This window comes from Rhipicephalus microplus, chromosome X (assembly GCF_043290135.1).
Source record: "Rhipicephalus microplus isolate Deutch F79 chromosome X, USDA_Rmic, whole genome shotgun sequence".
NCBI classification, from domain to species: domain Eukaryota; kingdom Metazoa; phylum Arthropoda; class Arachnida; order Ixodida; family Ixodidae; genus Rhipicephalus; species Rhipicephalus microplus.
In genome coordinates, this window is record NC_134710.1 from 462763136 (window position 1) to 462782952 (window position 19817).

General features: G+C 42.2%; 1 long non-coding RNA gene across 1 annotated transcript; it reads right to left on the bottom strand.

Annotated features, from left to right (window-relative positions):
• Positions 1 to 423: 423 nt before the first annotated feature.
• Positions 424 to 4080, bottom strand: LOC119185887 (uncharacterized). The gene is made up of 3 exons (XR_005111637.2): positions 2458 to 4080; positions 1949 to 2160; positions 424 to 566 (listed from the first exon to the last, which is right to left on the bottom strand). It is a non-coding gene; the product is annotated as an uncharacterized LOC119185887 (long non-coding RNA).
• Between the last annotated feature and the right edge of the window lie 15737 nt (positions 4081 to 19817).

Here is a 19817-nt window from a genome sequence, read left to right on the forward strand (position 1 = left end):
GATTAAGAAGTTCGCGGGTATAAATTGGCAGCAGCAAGCACAGGACCGGGTTAACTGGCGGAACATGGGAGAGGCCTCTGTCCTGCAGTGGACGTAGTCAGGCTGATGATGATGATGATGATGATGCAGCACACCTTGTTCCATTACGGATTGGTGCCGCCCAAGGCAAAATTCTGCCGACGCCATAGATATACTTATTTCGTCGCAGCGACGAAATGGAAGTCCAGGTGAAAATTTTGTTACTGGTTCCTAGTGGTCTCAGTTCAAGTGATTTATAAGCATATTCCCTGTTGGTGCTGGAATCAGTAGGCGCTGGAACTACTTGCTACTGTTTTCAGTTACTACTGAAATCAGTTGATGCTGGGAGGGACCACAGCAGCAGCCAACAGGCCACATTGATTAATAGATACCACAAAACACAAATGTCTCGTCTACTAGGCTTTATTGGCACATTCGCCAAGTGGATTTTAGGAAATCCTGAATTTTCTTGTTCAGGAGGCTGTTCATGTTGCTTAATGTCTCCTGTACGTCTTCTCCCGTTTTCGCATCCCCTTGCTTCACATTGGCTGCGAAAAGTAAATCAAAATGTAGGACCACAAGAATGGCACCCACAACAATCAACTAAGCACAAGCTTGATGGAAACTTGAAAAAATTGATTTGCTGCACAAACTTGAAGAAAAAAGACACACACAAACTTGAAGAAAAAAGAGACAGGAAAGAGCGCAGACTACCAACTGTTTATTGTCGTTTTTGAAAGCCAATATATACGCATGTTATGCTGCGCTTCCACGATGCGCACAAAACCAAAGATGCCACAAACAAAGCCGACCGAAAACAAATCAAACCAAAATTGACTGCCACCACAATGACAAAAGTGAAAAATGGCAAAATACAAAAGTGATACCCATCACAATCTACACTGCGTAATCCCAAGGTGCGCGCTCATCTGTTTTTATTTATCTTTTATTATTTATTGCACCAAGCATCAACAAAGGCATGAAAGAATGAAAACGTACTCTAGACATTTTTGTTTAAAAACCCTAAAAATAGCGCTTAGCACCAAATAAAACAATAAATTAACATTTTATATTCACTCCAACAGCCCTACGTGAGAAACACGAAGAAGCAGTACGCCGAGAGAGTCAAAAACTATACTAACATAAAACCTTAAAAAACATTACGTAGCGTCACATGGGAAATAAAACATGAACACTAATGAACGAAACAAAAGAAGAGGAATGGAAGAGAACGCACTGCAAGGCGTTAGCGACAACATTACACATGACCATGTAGGAAGACCATTTCCCTGTCCGAAAGTGAAATTGAAGGCATGCTTATGCACTTGTCATTATATTGCCTGATAAAGTACGCTTCTATTATCTCTCTTTCGGTCTTTTCACGTGCCTTAGCCATGACTGACGCATTTTCGAACCGGGGGGTGCAACCGCATTTCCTACAGTGGAAATCTAAATGACCTCCATTTTTTCCTTTTACGGCCAGACTGTGCTCACGCAAGCGTTCGTTGAGGCAACGCCCCGTCTGCCCTATGTACACACTCCAGTTTAGATTGTGATGGGTATCACTTTTGTATTTTGCCATTTTTCACTTTTGTCATTGTGGTGGCAGTCAATTTTGGTTTGATTTGTTTTCGGTCGGCTTTGTTTGTGGCATCTTTGGTTTTGTGCGCATCGTGGAAGCGCAGCATAGCATGCGTATATATCGGCTTCCAAAAACGACAATAAACAGTTGGTAGTCTGCGCTCTTTCCTGTCTCTCTTGTTTTTTTCTTCAAGTTTGTGCAGCAAATCAATTTTTTCAAGTATGAACCAACTAGTCTGCAAAAAAGTATTGATGGAAACTGTGTACTTTATTTACTTTTCTGATAACCATAAATAGTGTGGAAGTCTCCAATAAAAGCAACAGTTGGTTTTTCGCACTACATATTTACCTGCTATGACGGCAACTTCCTCAGGGGTCAGGAGGTCTTTAGGTACCTCTGCTTGGCTTTTCTTCTTGGCACAACCATACCCGTCACACTTTTCTTGTCCTGACCGAAAATCTACTATGCAATGTCTCTTAAGACGAGTGTCGGATTTCTCATTTTTCAAAAAAATTGCTTGCACCATAGCCCCTAATCGCAATTTTCTTTGCCAAATGAAACTGCAAGAAAAAATAAAAACATAATGTATACATGATTTCTTGTTGCGCTTCGTCTTACGAGAAGGACTATAGTACAGTAAGTAGGTGCCCAGTCTGTGCTGAACCTCGTAATATGATATGCATCAAGAAGTCACAACAGCGGACTAGCTCAATACATTACTCAGCCAAATAATGTATATAAGTTCACATCAATGGACGATGAAGAGGGAAATAAATAGGCATCAAATGTAGGAAATATCAACTTTCCGTTTAAGAAATCATACAAGTTGTAAATGCATAAAATTTGCATAAACTCACTGTGCCATCCGCCTGGTACGAAAAGTCAGGGGCTGCTTCCGCGCTGCTGTAATTTTGTTATGCAAAAAAATAATAACACACACGCACACACATATTTTTTGTACTATCTTGCTGCTCGCCCAGGCATCTTTTTCTTTTGCCTTTTTGAGCACTTCCCTGTGGGGGCAGCAGGCTCAGTACTTTTCCTGCTTGATGCGCAGCTCGTCATCACGAAGTTCAACCTTCAAGTGGATGGCGTCCTTGCGAAGACCAAGCAGCTTCTGCCGCCGTCGCATAAAGTCAGCTTTTTCAAAGTGGCGGAAGCAGACGCGTGGACTCTGTGGCCGGTTGCGGTCGTAGTCTATTTCGGCAACCGCTCGTCCCACAATGACATGAGCTCCTCGTTTTCTGGCATGGAAAACAGCTAAAGGCCCTCCTTGTCAGAGGTGTCACCAGACTCGCAGTTGTGGACGCAGCAGTAGTATCTCTTGCCATCACTCTTCTTGCAAGGCTCCACAACTGTATCTTATCAAGGACGTAGTGGAGATTGGTTGGTGTTAATGTTCGTGTTGTTGTTTATGCACACAAACAACTTAATATCATCAGTGAAGTGAATTGCGCCCCTGGTTAGGCTTTCATCGCTACGAACGTTGACCACAAGTGTTAGCACACCATGGATGGGCAGCTCTTTATGTGTGATACTTTCATTGTGAGCTCGTGCATTTTCAGCACTGGGAACATCTTCCAGTTTCCCAAAAGATGTTTCCCTTTTATTCTTTCAGTTCCCCAAGCATGTCATCTCTTTTGAAGTTTTCTCGTCGCAGGCTTCAAATGAATGAGGCTGAAATATATCATTTTTTGGAGGTCACACATGTATATGACGACGTAGCAGCTCTACCTGGTGCTATAGTCTAAAAAAGATATTACATTCACTTGCTTGCAAACATTTTATAAGCTCACGGTTAGTAGTAAATTTTACCCCAATATAAATAACAGAATATCCAATCTATGTTGCTGCTCTGAACTGAGGTAGCAAGTCTCTTTTACACTGTAAGAAACACAGTTAAAGGGTAAGCTTCCACTAGTGCACCCACTTCGCTTCTGTATCAATTTAGAAATCAAATGTCCCACTTACATTAAAAATCTTGCCTGGAAGGCACTATGGAAAGGTTTCCACCCTCTACCTAAGGAAATCTCTCTCCTATTCAAGCTGACCATCTCTCAATTGCCACTATTTCTTTTCCTGCTCCATTTGTCTCATTGCACTTCGGACGCACAAGGTGTCCGGGTCACTCTCGGAGCTACTCAACTCCACATGGTTGGCATAGCTCTGCTTGCGCTCCAGCAAACAATAGGCAAACATCTACACTGGTAATGACAGCATCATACAACTTTCCACCAAATATTAGCTTGCGTCTCATGCAAACTTGCACATTGTCGATTAACTCTTGCCACTTTTTAGTCCGACACTGGGACTTTTCGACGCTTGCATGGGCACCGCGAAGCGCATTTTGCAATACTCTATTGTACTTAATTTCAGTAGCACTGTTCCTGTTTTGTTGCTGCTTCTGTGATTTAAATGTAAATAAAGTGAAAAAACAGTGACCTTAAACAAAGATTCAGAATTTTCTTGCAACATTTGCACCATGGTTTTGGTGTACTGCAGATCTACAAACCTTTTTTACGCTTTTTTCCCGCAGGCTCCCCTTCATTTGAGCTGTCGCTTTTACCATCTTGGTAAATTTTCGGGACAGGAACCCACTTGCTCTGCAAGCGCTCCTGCAATTCAGGTTCACTTTCTTATGAAATCAGAGAGAGTAATACTAAAGCACAATGCATGCACATAACAGTTAGTGCATATCAGAAACATTGAAGCGCAAAAGACATATAGAGAGAAATTTGCTTGAGTGACCGAGCCACAAGCTATAAACTGAAGCTGCTACCAGCCTCATTTACAGAAAAGCGGACAAGAAATGCATATGTCAACAACCGTTATAGCACATTAATCGCGAGAAATTTTCATTTAGAAGATAGTACTTTAAAGCGGCCTGGGCTTATTGGCTCGAAGTGATTGTGCAGTGGCGCACTCTTATACAGGCCGTAAGCAAGAAAAGCGCTAGTGCCGTCCTGCTTACTCGCTCACTGTCTGTGTGTGAGATACTTTCAGGATTGATTTATCATAGTGGTTGTCACATACAAAGTGCGCGGTAGTCCGCCACCTTTGCAATCACGTACCCTCTTCACGTTACGTGAAGCACGCCATTGCGATAATATGTTGACAAAAAGACCTCAGAAGAGCAGCATCAGTCCCGTAGGGGCGTCTCTGCAAACATGCGTTTGGTGCGTAGCTTCACCGCGGACCAGAGCTAGGGGGGGGGGGGGGGGTTTCGACTTCCTCCCGCGCCTAACCATCCGTGCATGGCTGAGCTATGTCCGAGGAAAAGGGCACCCTGGGGGTTGAGCCAACGTCGAGTGATTGAACCTTTAATGCCCCCCGGTAGAGGCAACACAACCCTTTGGTCCTGGCTTCACGTAGACGGCACCCCTGGGCTGACCCACCCAGGGGAAATTGGCGCTCGCCTTTTCTTTGTCTTGTTGCCTAGAAGATCTTGGCTCATACCCACAAGGAGGATTGACCACACTGTACATTATAAGGGAAATTCTTTTGTACAACGCTTGTTAAAAAACAGGGAAGTTAGTTAAGAACAATAATTAATGTTCCTTTGAAAAAACGTGAAAAGTGTAGAATTCAATAAACCTGAATATATATAACAAATTAGGAAAACTGAAGAAGGGGGACAAAGAATTCGATATATCTGGCAGTAAGTACCACTAGCAGGGTATCTTTCCGTTCGCCTGAATGAATTTATGTAGCGCTGAGAGAATAGCACTGCGGCCCGCACCCAACTGACTGGCTCCAAAAAATAAAAGGGTGGATGTAGTACCTGACAATCGGAGCATACCTATTGGTCTCTCCAGAATTATTCAGCGCTGTGAGCCGAAGCAGCGGATTGTGTGAAGTGATCTATTGCTTCCGGTTCATTGCAAACTGCACATCAATTAGCTTTTCCTTTATCTCTCATCTTCGTCTTTATTTTTTACTTTTTCATCTATTCTGTCATCATCTATTTTCCGTTAAATTCCGAATTTTCTGCCGCCAAGAAATAATGTTGTGAAGTTACCCAAGCTTGGGTAACTTCGTTATAGCGGCAATGTATGACTGGCACCTTTAACTGTTCTACCTTGTAGCGTCCCCCTGTATCCCCCTGTGGGGCTCGGTGGTGGGTGGTCACCACCACCGCCGAACATCAAATGCTCCACATGGCATAGTCTTTCTCCCTTCTCAATGATCGGTCCCTGAAAAGAACTGCACAAACGAAAGCTCCAAACAAACAGAAAACCATTGTGACCACTTCCTGCGCTTTCTAGTGATACGCTCTCTTGCAACGTCTCTGTGGCAGGACTGTGGATTTTCCTGTTAGCTAGAAAGAACCCTTGCTAACATAATAAGGAAAAAAACGCCAGGCGTGCGTGGTAGGAGCCGCACACTCAAAGGGAAAGCTAGAAGAGTGGCCTTTCAGAGCCTTTTCAGAACACTCATTGGCTAACTATGGCAAGCACACTTGCTTGGTACCCAGTAGGGCAATATTAATAAGCTTTTGGGGAGTAGGCCAGCATTCCCTATGCTATTTTTGCCATTCTTCTGAAAAGCGTGAACGTTTCCTAGGAATTTCGTGCCAGTTGTCCATGCTGTGGCTGACAACGATGAAGATGTAACAATGAAGTGGGTATGCGCCACCATTATTAGGGAAACAAGAACAAGACTTCGTATCATGTTGAAGCATGTGACGGCCCACTCATTACGCTATTCGCATTGTGCGATGACTGGTTGTTCTTTCGCTGTTGTCAAACGTTTCATAAGTCGTAATAACGTGATAGCTTTCCCGACATCAAGCCTGCCTAAGGCAAATTTAACAACATTCAAAACACTGGTGTAGCTCAGTGCGTAAGTAAGGATCTCTTGTGTAGCGAAAAAAAAGGAACCTCTTTAGGACCTGGCGTTTGAAAAGGTGTGGCGTTCCCAGCCAGCCCTCCGTGTTTCACGCTTCGAAACAGATTATGCATCTCTTCCAGTTGGAGGCCCACACGAACACTGCGAAGATGCGATGAAGCTTTTGTATGTTTGCCCTGGAACAATGAAATAATATCGTCACATATAAAGGTCTTGAGGCTAAGAAAAGATTACAGACAGTCGCCCTCGAAAACACTGACAGATGATTACCATTGCGTCTATTGGTTTTCGAACGGATTTTTCCGCTTGTTTTTGCAGTAGTTCTTGTTAGCTTTATAATATTCTCGTGGCACCCCTAGGTACTTGACAGGTGTGGTCACCCACTACTTACTTACGTACAGTGTGCCTACTGAGACTGATGCCGGCTTTACCTGGATATGTGATTAGCACGAATGACATGACCGTTGCTGTCCGCGGGAATCTTGAAGAGGTTGTTTTATGTTGACCATTTTCTATTCATTCTATGCGTACGCTTTTTAACTGTTAGATTTTCAATGAATACTTGTTTTCAGTGACTCGAAAAAACTTGTAGAAAGATGTGTTAGATGTTGTTTTACCTGAACGCTTGTACATTGCCATGTACACTGGAGGTCAAGGGCAAGATGTTCTTAAACGACTGAAGAGAATGGGAATGTGTCCTGCCGCAAAGTTCTTCTTTTTTAAGCTTCACATGGGTACAATATCTGTCAGGACATTTGAAGCAGACCGTGGTTTTTACTCCCCTTGGGGGACACATTGCCTTATGTGTGAAATACCAGAAACTATAGACCATGTCTTCTTACATTATTGGGAGGGAGCATATTTTTGGGACATACTTCAAAGGACCTTAAAGATGTAATTACCTTTATATTCTTGTGGTATAAGGTTTCTGCCAACAGTGGACGTTGAGGGAATGCCTTTTGATTTTATCTTGATATGTGGCCTTAACTGTTTATGGCGCGCTTGTATGGTGGGTTTTTATTGCGATCAGGATGCACGGCCTGCACGAATGTATTTCCGTGAATGTATGACCAAGTTTGTTGAACTGCAAAAAACTGAAAAGATCGCACCTGAGTGGTTGTCGAGGGTAGTGCCCTTGGGAGCTTTTAGGGAATTTTAGTTTGTGTCGAACTGTTACTTCTTGTTGCTGTTGTGCTTGTCGTTTGATGTACGCGCCTCTTAACAGGCAATAAAGCAAAAAAAGCCGGTGTAGCTCAGTGGAAGAATACGGGGCTGGCATCTAGCGGACCCGGATTCGAGTCCCACTGAGCTATTGGTGCTAGGTCATGCCTGACTAAGGCATGTTTGACAACATGTTACAAGCTCCGGCGTAACTCAGTGGTAGAATAATGAGCTGGCACCCAGTGCACCCGGGTTCAAGCCACACTGTGTCATTGGTGCAAGCTTTTTTTTCTAACTTCGCGCGATATGGTTACGGACACCAGTGGCGGCGGCGGACAACATGCAACTGCGCGTGACCTGAAAAGTGATCTCATAAAAGCTTTCGCCGTATAAGTACGACGCAAAGAAATTCTCATTCGGTGTTTTTTTTTTCGAAGTAGGTCAGAAAGAGCACGCAAACACCCTTCTGAAACAGAAGCAGTTTGCCCACCTGTAGGTTTCTATCACCCCACATCCAAGTCTTAACACTGTTCAAGGCGTCATTTCACAACGTGATCTGATGCGAAATTACGAAACAGCTTTTTGAAGGCTTTCGAGAGCAAGGCAAGAGCCACCTGGAAGCTGTATTCAAGGAGCACACATCCTCAGGATGTACAAAATTAACTTTTTGTTTTTTCTTTAAAAAAGTGAGCACTGAAGGTTATGTATGTAGTAAAGCCATCCTTGCAGATATCTATGTATCCAGGGGAACGCATATAAGACAATAATTTTAACTGTCAGCAGTGCCGTTGAGTAAGATTCAATATTAACTTATTACCGACCGCAGCAGGTGGTGATGTGTGTGGCAAATGTTTGAGCCAGCCTGATTTCTACATAACTTCACTCATAATAATTCAAGCATGCCTGTGCTCAAACTTCCTGCTGGAAAGTTTAGTTGCGGCTTGCGTCATGCTGGACAGTGAGCAGTTGCACCGACTCCCTGATTGGATGCATTTATTCTGACCATAGGTCGATGGCGTTGGCTACCATAATAATGATTACCGTTTAACGATTGGCTGTCGACAGCAAGAACTGACTGCTTGTCCGACCAGAGAATATTTTGCTGATCGTCACTGCTTCGCTTGCGTAAATATGAAAATCAAATTGAACTTTGGAACGGGTTATCTAGGAGCATAAACATGCTCAAATAACTTTACAAGTGGAACCATGCAAAAAACACGACAGCATCTAGCTTTTCAATGCAGACATACCAGCTTATTTCAATTACTAAAATATTGATAGTCTTAGTTGATTGGGCCGCTGACAGCACTATTTTCATACTTTGTGTCTCCCTGCACAGAACGTATCTGCCAAGGTGTTTCTTCTCGCCCCGCCGCGGTGGTCTAGTGGCTAAGGTACTCGGCTGCTGACCCACAGGCCGCGGGTTCGAATCCCGGCTGCGGCGGTTGCATTTCCGATGGAGGCGGAAATGTTGTAGGCCTGTGTGCTCAGATTTGAGTACACGTTAAAGAACCCCAGGTGGTCGAAACTTCCGGAGCCCTCCACTACGGCGTCTCTCATATTCATATGGTGGTTTTGGAACGTTACACCCTACATATCAATCAATACAGCTTTGTTATATTTCCTTCTTATTACAGGAATAGACATTTTTCTCTATCAAAGTGTTCTCATTCCTGAACCTTAGAGCAAGTAACAGCTGCACACGTCGGTGTCACTTCTCAGTGCGGGGAAGTGCACCAGAAAGTAGCCCACTATGAGCGTACTGCATCTGTGGATCACAGGAGCACCTGCTTGCGAAAACAGCTCCAGTACTTCGGAGAGTGGCATGTTGGCGTCGACGCCAGGCACTAGGCCTTGGGTACATGCTAAATGTAAAGGTATCAAGGCGCTTACCGTCTGGGATGCAAACATTGAGCAGTTCAGTATATCTAGGACGCAGAACTGGTCTGGCTAAAAGCACAGTATGCATCCTCTGCCGAACTGTCGGACCTCCGTTGTGAACTGGAAATGGACCGTCGCCAGCCGTAATTCCGTTTGAATTATTTTCGAGTTCTTCATCCGAATGATGTCGTCATTGGTCGGGACTAGAGCCACTGGAACAGATGATATTTCATTGCGCAGTAAAAGATCCACTGTCACCTCCTTCAGATCTGTGGAAGCAGATCAAGGAAAAGTTCCTGGCCCTGGCAAAGAAAGGGGTATCTTGTCTGGTCTGAACTGTACAAACACACTTATCAAACAACTGTTGCACTATAAGAAACGATGATCGAACAATTAAACCAACAACAGCTACTTAATTCTTGGCGACACCCCGAGAGCGAGCGAATGGCGATCGGCAAGCCGACGGCCTGCGTTTTGTTTGTTTCCCTGGACTCATGGCTCACACTGACTCAGGGAGATGGGCAAAGAAAGCTAAGTGCATCTTTGCTATGAGCATTATGACTATGTGTAAGGAATTTGCATTAAATTATGACTAATGTAAAAAAACGACATCAAAAAATAGCAAACGAGAAAAAACATGAACACGTTAAGTTTAGAAATTTTGAGATTGTAGGTGTTGTGATTACCGCTCCGCTGCGTTTACTTCACCTCACAATTTAAAATTTTTTTGTTTATAACTATTAGTTATTTGATTGAAGATCACAAAAGTATGCGTTTGAACACCTGAATATAATCAGAAACGGCATTGAAACATCCCTGTGGATGTTTTCAATGCCTAAAACAGTCTTAAAATTGAAGAACCAAAGCTTAGTGCAGTATTCGCCGTCAATCTAACGCCTATTTTCAGAAATGGAATAACTAGAAGCCTTTTTAAGTATATAGTGTCGGCTACAATACAAAAAATTTTTCATTGATTTTATTTCACTGCAGAATGCACTTAGGGGTGATATTGTTTGACGAGCTCTGTGTATATACGGGTTTAGGGGGGGACTAGACATCAGAATTCTTTAAATAAAATTTCGAGCTTTCTCGACTGGCTCCAGTGTGGTCGCCATGGAAATTTAAGATGGTTATATTCTGTCCATGTAGTTACGTTTTCTATCATAACAGTGCAGATTGCTGATTTTCGATATATTATAGCTGTAATATATTCAACATCTGGCAGTATAGATAAATTGGACCACCAAGTGCGGCTCGTGCTAAGGAATTATTGGCCAGCTCATTTAATTCTTAATCCACAGTGTTCCGGAACCCATAGTAACCTTAGGAGTCTCAACTGCGGTGGCACTAATGTTCTGAATGTCCTTAGAATTCGCGAATTCTTAGAATCTGTCAGAGCTGCACAAGCTGAAAGAGAATCAATCATTATGACTGCGTTGTTTTGATTTGACAGAAGTTGTCGAAGAGCTAAAATAATGCCGGCGAGCTCCGCTTCAAAAACTGGAGTAAAATCAGAAAGTCTAACTGAGAAGGAGCAGTGAAGCAAATCAGAGGCAATGCCTACACCTGCCTTTTAATTATTTACTGAAGCATCTGTGGCTATTATACTTTTTAGTTTCTGCATGCTCCAAGTAACGTAATTACATGTTATTAAAAAATTTGAGAAATTGTAACTTGGCGTTTTGGGGTAAAATATTATCATATTCAATTCTAACATGACAATTCGAGTCATTAGTCTCAATTACACTTCTAATTTTCACATTTATACTTTGTAGATTCTTTTGTACAAACATTATCTGGGGTGTGTGAAACTGTGGCCAATGAGCAAGAAATAAGGCGTCTGGGCTTGCGATAAAAGCACATTGAGATCTTCTTGCCGGTAAGCTATAAAATTTCAAAGATACTTTTACTGTCAAAACGCGAAATCGACAAAGTAGTGTAGGCAGGGGCGCATCCTGGTACAGTACGGTGATAGCCACAAAACTAGGGAGTCCTAGACACATTCGCAGTGCTTGTCGCTCCAAGACAACTAGAGGTTTTGCTTTATAAGCAGAGCCACGCGAGGATAGCATGCATCCGAATTACATGATGGGGCGCATGTACATCTTGTACAACATTATTAAGGTGTGCCTCAGTAGCCCAAATTTCCGGTTGCATAGCTTTTGCAGTAAGCCTGGGGCCCGTTGTGCTTTGGTAGTTATATATAATCTATGCACGGACTCCAGTTAAATTTGTCATTATGAATTATTCCCAAATCTTTTATAGAGTCTACTCGATGGTTGGGTTCCTGTTTACATAGAACTGAAACTGTAGTTGAGTCTGTCCCCGTACTGAACACAAATTGTTAGGCCTAATCTTGGGCGCCAAGCTAACCTTCATTCTACACATCAAGTATTTAAAAACAACTGCATAAAAGAAATGAATATTCTAAAGGTGTTGTCACGCACTACGTGGAGAAGTAACAAGAAGTGTTCGATACAATTGTATAAAAGCATCATACGTACTCGCCTGGGGCAATAACATATCAGTCTGCTACACCTACTGCCCTTAAAATGTTTGATCCTCTTCATTAACTAGGCATCCATATCTCTACGGGGGCTTTTCGCATTAGTCCCGTGAAAAGCCTGTACGTGGAACCGAGGAAAAGGTTGCTCCACCTACATAGATGCTACATATCTTTAAATATTATATTAAAGTGAACGCAGATAAGCAACAACCTTCAAACTGCTGAATTATTGACAAGTCAAGTTCGGATGTTTTTTGTCTTCTATAAGACAGCTTTACTCACTCCGTGTGAGGGGCCTTTGACGATTTCACTCACCGTACTTCACATTTTATTGCACTGTAAAGAATTAGACACGCTCAGAAGACAACACTTTTCATTGCCCTACCGACAACAGACACCACTTTACCAGCAGTGTTCATCGGTGGGGAACCAATTTTGAGACATTAATCGTTGTTGGCTTTTTTGAGAGAAGTCCGTACCTTTCATGTCTTATGCCCAGGCATTCCGTAGCACGACTTCTTCAGAGAGGTCTCCGCTGCAGTGGCTGCACTGAACAAAGCACTTGGGCTAACGCCATAAATGTTCACCATGATTTTTATTTTCACAAACTTTCGTCAGTTATTCACACTACACACATCTCACGACATGGTAATAATTTCAATACTTGTATGTTTTTTCCCACCTTAGCACGAGGAATTCGAAGGGCCGTAGATAGCGGCTTATCGCAATCATCGTGCAATTTTCTAGTACCATTAACTGGTGATTTTTTGCCATCAATCGAACCTTGTGCCACAAAACACAAACATCATCATCAGCATTGCACACAAATTTTCGTATGCTCCAAGTTAAGGGTGTGATTGCGAGAGCACCCAGACGTAGGCGGATAGATAAATAGATAGATAGATAGATAAATAAAGAGGTAGATAGATAGATAGATAAATTGATAGATAGATAGATAGATAGATAGATAGATAGATAGATAGATAGATAGATAGATAGATAGATAGATAGATAGATAGATAGATAGATTGTTTCAGTATGCACTGAAATGCTCGGCATTTAGTAACATTTCTAATGAGAGAGAGTACAGATCATATGTTAATTACAAGATCTTCGTCTGTTACGAACGCTTTCTTTGCAAATATAGTATCAGTTCTTAGTTGCGTCAATCTTCACGGAATAATAAAAAAGAACTCGTTCATTTTATTCGCAGGAGCTTGGAAGGCACTTGGAAATTAGAGAGGAGCCAGAGTAAGAATAGAAAACACAATATCCAATGAGGTTTCGAAAATTTCATAAGTGAATAGGATTGCAAGTATACATCGAATTACTAAAACCAATGTTTATTGCACTGGTCGTATTGGCTTAACAACTCTTTAGGTGTCAGTAAAAAAAATTTCCTTAGATACACTTCTGGAAATAGTTGTATGTGATGTCTTAGCTATAGCACCTCTTCACAGTAGCGTTCTGTTTCTTTTTTTCACGTCAGTCGCATGACATGCCCACAAATACTTGTGAATTAGTTGTCTTTCGCTGTACTTGCTCATCATGGCCTCCTTTCTCCGTCCTGTGACAATTTCTGAATGGCATCCTGCTCTTCAGTAGCAGTTACGCAAAGAAATTCTTCGTTTAATTTGTCCAGGCCATCTGGTTTTGTTTTCGAGGCATTCTTCGTGCTGCATGACAAAGAAATATTCGCATTCACAAGTTTATCACAATAGGCTGGTTCAGTGCTTATTCCCTCTTTACAACGACAAAAATCAGAGGTAGTTCCAAGTAAGCAGTCACAATAGAGGAGAACAAGCCAGGCGTGCATGCGCGGACTTAATCGTTGTCTGCTTCTCTTTTATGATTTCCATGCCTGTACGCTTTGCCTTATTTCATTGTGGAGTCGCACTACTAAGAATTCCGTTGCAGAAGAAAAAAAACTTTGTAAAACTGCGGACGTTCGAGTAAAATGTTCCTTCGAAAATGCCCAAGCATCACGTACGCTTTATTTAGTTTGCTATATCGAAGAACGAAGCAACGGTTAGTCTCTACAAATACACGAAAGCGCGCACGCTTCTGTAAAATGGTGCGCTATTGCCAATTGAGAGTATGCTTCATTGCGTGCGAAACACATTTTTAAATTCAAGTGTATCCCCAATATAATGGTACATTTTTGTTCGATGAAGAGATTTTGGAGATCGCAGCTACAAAAATATGTACTTTTAACTCGCCCATTCTTGAAAATTTTGACAAATATTGCGAAGTTTCGGTAAAAACGAAGAACGCAGAATAAAGGTACGTGACGCTGCACTCAAGGAAGATATCTCAAAAATAATGACAGATGTGAAACAAACTATATATTTATGTGTATGCTATAATCCGTAACTGTTCCAAGCGCAAGATTCTCTGTAACGCGTTACAACGTACTCAAGTATATTCATTGTTATGGTAAGGTATTCTTTATTATATTATGTCTCTAAATATTTTAAAAGAGGAAACAACTATTTTGGGCCTGAAGCTGCAACTCCAGGTTATGAGCACAAGTGTGCATTCCTTATGTAGCAGTGTTGATATATCATAGTTTCCGAGACAACCAGACAAGAAAATGCGTTGCCAAATAGCTTACCTTGCAAGACTTCATGACAAGGCTGCGAAAATTGTTCTTGTAATTCTAGTTTGAAGACATATAATCTTGCTAATTTATTAAATTATTGACACAAAGAGTGCTGCTCGACTATATTGCTTTATGTTACTCCTGGCAGCAAAATAATGTGTCTAGAGAAGCTATAAACCTGGAAATCTCTTCATTTGGCAGTTTGTATTACGGAAAAGTTTAATTTTATTACCTTCTTCTTTTGACGTCATCAACAGTGTCCGGAAGCGTCATCTTGAAGGTCTCTGGTAGCATTAGGGACAAAAGTATACACAGCACGCACACTGTGCAGTCCACTGCTTTGGGAGCCCATGGTCCTATTATTACGGCCTGGAATTCATACGCCACTTTTAGTAACGTCTGTGATCAATGCTAGCGCAATAAGCGCGGTGGAACTGCTATTGTTAATATTAGTATATAATGGGTGCAATTGGTAGATTAGCCGTAGAGCACCAAGACAATGAAAATGTAAATGGAACAGTGTGATCTATGACTATGGCCGAGTGTAACCTGGATGTAAAGAGCCTAAAGTTCAGTGCACTGGTTGTGCGTAAAATAAGTATACATAGTAAATTTAAGATAACGACATGGATATATTCAATAAATCTCACACACGTGCTTCTTAAACGTTCGTACTTTAAACATAGTTGATAAGTTTGACGGCGCAAAGCAACGATTATTTTAATGCAATGTCAGAGTAATTGATTTTCTGGTGCACCAATTAAACTTCATTTTCACATCATGATAATGTTGGTATCGTGAGAAGACGTGATAAAGTGCAAAAAAGATGAAACATTGGTGCATATATGACTGCAGTATACAAGCGACTTCAGACTTATCTGGTGGCTAATATCAAGTGGCCCTACCAAAGTATTGTCGCTTGATATAGGAATCAATTGACATTATTTTGCTGTGGATAATCTAAATATCACACCGACATCACAAAAATGCAAGCTAAGATTTGCCCTCAGAGTTGAGGACTGGGCTGTGGCCTATGTTCCCAGAAAATACGTAGCAAAAAATTAACTTCGTTTAAAAAGTGTAGTTGCTTGCTGAAAAAAAGTCATGCAGCTCTCTCATAAAAAATAGAAGCAATGGATGAAACAAAATATGTCTCTTAAAGGCCTCAGAAAAGTGGCGTTTCCGCTTCCCTTCCATTTTGGTGTATTCTAGCAAAGCCTATAAAACAGACAGGTTCTTTATGCATCTCTCGCGTAGTGGTGTTAGAACCGTTTAAGACATAGTAATGAATGTTATAGGTATGTCCTATATTGATACGGCATAAAACAGCTTCTCTGTATCTATCACAGCAAAAAAAAACTAGGCTTTTATTACGAGGGTTCACAGTATAGATTTTGTTGATTTCTACATCGGACTCTTTTTTCCACCTCTCACACAGATTGTGGTGGACAAGCGCTTTTAGATCTTTGTATGGCACAATGCTCATGTCAACGCTGCTTTTTTGTGCGGCTGCTGCTGCGCAGGCATCCACTCGTTTGTTCCCATCATAACCGACATGGCCGGGTTCCCGGCCTACTATAATCTCTGAGGTGCTCCGATATGCCGTCATTATTTGCGTTTTCAAATCTCTGAGCAGTGTAGCTTATTAAAACTTGTTGGAGTAATTGGCAACTCGTAATATTATCAGTAGCATATTCAATTGTGAATGTGGTAGTGTTTGCACGGGTTCCCGAGTTGCGCTAAATTGCTTACATATGGCTGAGGACTGGATTATTGTCGTTTCATTGTTCAATACACGAACGATGTTCAGTGAATGTGTCAATACAAAGTATTTCCTAATGTTCCGAATAACAATGTATATTAAGGTGGTTAGGACCGCATATGATCTGCGGTAAAAAAAAAAGGTCATGGATTTCCCACAAAGCCGAAGCAATGAACGCGATAGCAACAAATTGGAAGGTCACGCGCAAAATGAAAACCAGATAGAAACGTGCCCCGCGTTTCTCACGCACAAATGACGCACGAAACGTAGTCACAGGTACGGATGAACGCGAATAAGCGTCTCATTTGTTATTGAAATGTGCCAGAAAAGCGTGACGTTTTCGCAAACGGAGACTGTGCAACCATTGTAGTGACCTTTGTGCACCGCTTAACTAAATAGAATCGTTTCAGTGCACGCGCAACGCCAGCCAAGGCGTATGATCCTCCCCACCGGGAGATAAAGGCGCGCGAGATCGTCCACTCCACTCCTCTCCGTGGGACAAAGTACGCGTGAGAGAGGAGAGCTGCCGCGCACTCAGTGCGTCATCTTGCTGACAATGCTGAAAACACGATAATTCCCCCCTCCCCGAGATGCCTGCCAACAGCGGTAAGTGGTAGATTTAAATTGCTTGCCCTTAAAACATTAGAGGAGGTATTCCTCGGTGGCTCAATGGTTAACGCCTCACATTCACGACGCGGAGGTCCCACGCTCGATTACACTCGGTGGAGTCTTTTGATGGATTATTTCTTTCTTGCGTTTGCATATATATATATATATATATATATATATATATATATATATATATATATATATATATATATATATATATATATATATATATATATATATATATATATATATATATATACGTTGCATGGCCTCGACGTCAACGCCGGTGGTGAAATGTAGCCGAGAGTGTCTATATAATTGCTATTATAATAAAATAACACCAGGCCTGCGCGGAATGCGCAGCACACTCATAGAAAAAGCTGGAACAGAGGCCTTTCAGAACCTTTTTAACCAATATTTATTAACTGCTGCAAGCACACTTACACGGTACCCACTACACCATAAGCCGTCGTAATTTTTGTGTTCGTAATTTTTTTGCATAGTGGAAGGCGTTCACTATGCCATCCTCAGTCATTTTTCGGAGAAGCATGGTACCCGCTACTTACATGCAAGGAAGTTTGCGCAGTTTTTTCATTGTGTAGCTGACGACAAGGAATTATGATAGCACTCTTTTAATGGGTGGTACCAATCGACCATGTAGGACGCCTGGCTGTTCCTTTGCTTTATCACACACATTAATGCGATTCCCTTCTTGATATGCCTAGGATGAGTTTGCTACGGAGTTCTAAGCAGCGGCACAGCTCAGTGTTAGCCTATCTGCGCTGGCACGCAGGGGACTCGGGTTCGAATTCAACTGTTTCCTAGATGTTTTTGTGGCCTTTGTTTTATTCATATTGCTCAATAGTGTATATGAACGCCAGCTGCAGCGGTAGTGAAAAACTGTATCGTAGTGATTGAAAAACTGTACTTAGTGAACAAATATATTGTACTGATTGTATAGTGGTAGTGCTGCGTCAATTACGCGATTCTGCCCCAATCTGACCTGCTGCGTCAGGCGGTGCCTAAACGACAATGATAATCGTTCATTAGAAGTGTAAAACGCCGAATCTAGCCGATCATTATCTGCGACCGACCAACGATCAGCGTTGGCTACACCAACGAGGGGGCCACATCCATATACAGTGTAGTTCGATGACGTCGTAGTTTGGTTCATTCATGAGGCTTGTAAGTCCTCGTCTCATTGCTGTTATTGCCGTGGTTCCCCACAAAAGTGGTGGCACCTACATTATTATATATTAAAACCTCCATCATTGAAACTTCGAATGGCAGTGCGCGTTTGCAAGTGCAAATATCTCCTGAGGTGCGCCATCGTCACTAAGAAACAATGCAGTACCACAGCAGATGTTGCCCAAAGTACCCACCAGAAAGTATTTTCTTCCTTTTTGCCACAGTGCGGAAACTACTTTGGGCTGGCACTCCCGCAAGATCGATTTATAGTGCGCCGTGGTGACGCCGAGGGGCATTTCGAAACTGCCACTGGGTTTGGCTGACGCAGCCATTCGAAATTGCTACAGAACGGGCTCTATTGGCTTTCCGCAATACACATGTGCGCTTCTGTACTGCGATCTGATACTAAGCGACAACTGACACTTTCACTGAAACCCGGAGCGGTCACTTGGACTCTGATTATCTCCTTGTTAGCGTGGTGTCTGCGCTGCCCACGCCGTCGCTTCCGGGCGGCTCGCAGTACCGTGCGCACTAAGTTGATGTGTGAATTGCTCCTCTACACGTCGCTCCAGACAGAGCACAGATAAGGAGAGTAGTGTGTAGAATTAGCGTGGCTATCAAAAACTTTCGCTATGCGAGGTGTGCCTCGATTATATGTACTCCTTTTCACACATAAGGTGCAACGCTGCGGGCTAGCGAGCCTCCTTGCTGTAGATTTGTTCCCGCAGATAAATATGTTCTGGGTGGCAAAAGCTTGAAAAATCGTTCGTTTTGTTTCAGGCTGAGTAATTTCATTTTCATTTCATTTATTGGTACCCTCAGGGCCGGGAGGTATTACAGAGGGGAGTGGTATTAGCACAAAAAGAAAAAAAAGAATACATAAATGCAGCAATGGATATGCTGTTATTACAGTGGTGCGGCTCCTACTCATACAGTCTTAGCTAATGGCGTTTTTAAACAATTCATGATCTTGGATAGTTGCTATTGATGCGGGAAGGTAGTTCCATTCGATGCTCGTGCGTGGTAGGAATGATGTGTGGCAGCCATTTGTTCTGCATAATGGAACTCCCACCTTGTGACGATGATCTAGACGAGGTGATACATATTCTGGTAGTGAAATAAGTTCATTACGTAATTGGGCATTGTGATATATTTTGTGAAAAAGACACAAACGAAGAAACTGACGGCGAGATGCTAAAGATGGTAGGTTCAAGCTAGATTTCATTGCTGATATGCTTGCGGTGCGGTTATAATTGGAACGAATAAAGCGGGTAGAATTAGTTTGAACCATTTCGACTGAGTGTATTAGATTGGCAGATACAGGATCCCAAACCAAGGCAGCATATTCTAATTTAGGGCGAATCAATGTTTTGTAGAGGGTGAGTTTTAAGAAAGAAGGAGCTTTAGCAAAGTTGCGACGTAGGTACCCCCGCATTCTGTTTGCTTTTGCAATTATGTGTTCAGTGTGGATTGCCCAATTTAAAGTGCTGGTTATGTGTAAGCCTAGATATTTATAGCTAGAAACGGTATCCAATGCACGATCATTGAGAGAGTAGGTAGGAGGTGAATTAGTTGTTCTAGACACTCTCATAACCTTGCACTTGTTGATGTTGAGTTGCATTAACCATTTTTGACACCAAATTGAGACAGCAGTAAGGTC